A 2,095-nucleotide genomic window follows, 5' to 3' on the forward strand; every position below is an offset into this window, starting at 1 on the left:
GTCTTCCCAACCCAGGGATCGAGCCCACGTCTCTTTTACCTCCTGCATTGGCAGGTGGGTTCTTTATCACTATCACCACCTGGGAAGTCCTGATTGCATGTAGAATATTTTAAAATATACAGATAATTAAGTAACAAAAATTAGAAAGTAAAATTTTAAAATATTATGCCATCTTCAAAAGCATCAAAAAACTAAATACCAGAAACAAATCTAAGAAAAGATGTCATCTCTTCACAGAAAACTATAAAATTTTACAAAAAATATTTTTTAAAAAAGAAGAAATGGCTTAATATTATCATGTTCATGCTTTGGGAGACTCAATATTATTGAAGGTGTCAGCTACTCACACCCAAATGGACCTAAAGATGCCAAGAAATTTCAGTCAAAATCCTAGCCACAGTGCTGGGTCAACTGAATAGCCATATGGAAAGACAATGAACACTGGCTTTGACTTCACATTACAACCAAGCGTAAACTTGAGGTGAATCAAAATCTTAAATGTAAATGATTTTTAAAAGAACATTAAAAAGACATGCAGGAGAACACATTCATGACTAAGATTTCTTAAATAGAACCCTGATAGTAACCAAGAGAAAGTACACAAGAGAAAAAGATTAGTAAGATGGCCTATATTGACATTAAGACAGTCTATTCATCAAAAGATTATATTATTAAGAGAGTAAAATTGAAAGTCACATAGTTGAAGAAGATATTATCGAATATATATAACTCTCAAGAGATTTGAATCCAGAAAATATTTTTGAAACACCTCAAATCAATACAAGAAAGGCTGTCAACTCAATAGAAAAATAGACATAAGATTTGAGCTGGCATTTGAAAAAAGATAATACCCAAACTGTCCAATGAAATACATAAAAATATGCTCAGTGTCATTATTACACAGAGAAATGAATATTGAAACCATAATGAAATATATAACCACGAGAATAACTAAAATTTTAAATACTGATGCTAAGTGTTGGTGAGCAACTTTAAATTCCATATACTGCTGGTGGGAGTGTTACGTTGTACAGCTAGCCACTTTGGAAAAGTATTTGGCAGTATCTACTAAAATTTAACATATACATACCTTGCTATGAGGCATCTCTGGTAGCTCAGTGGTTACAGAATCTGCCTGCAACGCAGGAAATGCAAATTCAATCCCTGGGTCAGGAAGATCCCCTGGAGGAGGGCATGACCCACTCAAGTATTCTTGCCTGGGAAATCCCATGGACAGAGAAGCCTAGCAGGCTACAGTCCATGGGATCGCAAAGAGTTGGGTATGACTTAGGGACTAAAGTAGCTTCCCTGGTGGCTCAGAGGTTAAAGCATCTGCCTGGAATGCAGGAGACCCGGGTTCGATCCCTGGGTCGGGAAGATCCCCTGAAGAAGGAAATGGCAACCCACTCCAGTACTCTTGCCTGGAAATTTCCATGGATGGAGGAGCCTGGTAGGCTACAATCCCTGGGGTCACAAAGAGTCGGACACGACTGAGCGACTTCACTTCACTTCACTTTCAGGGACTAAACAACACCACCTTCCTAAATCCCTGCTGTCTTGATATATGGGAGATGACTCTTTCAAGTTCTGTGTCCTCATCTGAAAAAACCAGGATATGAAACAAAAACGTTCCTATTACATAGGGGTTGTTGGGTAGATGAAAGGTAAAAATCTTATGGAAAGCTTAGAACAGTGCTTTGGTATGTAAGCTTAATTCATCTATTTATTTGTTTAAACGAACGACTATGATTACTTCTAGTTTATTTTGGAAAGATCACAGCATATCAATATTTTTTCTACACAAGGCCTGGACAAGAAGGCCTGGTTCAAATCATTGGCTGAAATTGGGCCTATTCGCTCACTAAATATTTCTGAGGCACCAAAGTTCCCACCACTGGCTCTCAGTGACCCTGAGAATAAAGTCTGCAGCGGCACCAGTGGCTTCGAGAACTGTCCGTTAGACATGGGGACAGTCTAAACTCCTGAGTGCAACTATGCACACTTGGTGCTGGCCACCTCTCCCCAGCACTACTTCCCATCATAATAAAACCCTTCCAGTGCCTAGAAAAGCCATGTTCTCTCACCTCTCAGCTGC

The 2,095-nt window shown here is 38.9% G+C and overlaps 1 non-coding gene across 1 annotated transcript; it reads left to right on the forward strand.

Moving 5' to 3' along the window:
* The first annotated feature begins 1,305 nt into the window (after nucleotides 1–1,305).
* TRNAS-GGA (transfer RNA serine (anticodon GGA)) lies at nucleotides 1,306–1,377 on the forward strand. Its single transcript has one exon. It is a non-coding gene; the product is annotated as a tRNA-Ser (tRNA).
* Nucleotides 1,378–2,095: the final 718 nt, after the last annotated feature.

The sequence above is a fragment of the Budorcas taxicolor genome, chromosome 4 (assembly GCF_023091745.1).
Source record: "Budorcas taxicolor isolate Tak-1 chromosome 4, Takin1.1, whole genome shotgun sequence".
NCBI lineage: Eukaryota > Metazoa > Chordata > Mammalia > Artiodactyla > Bovidae > Budorcas > Budorcas taxicolor.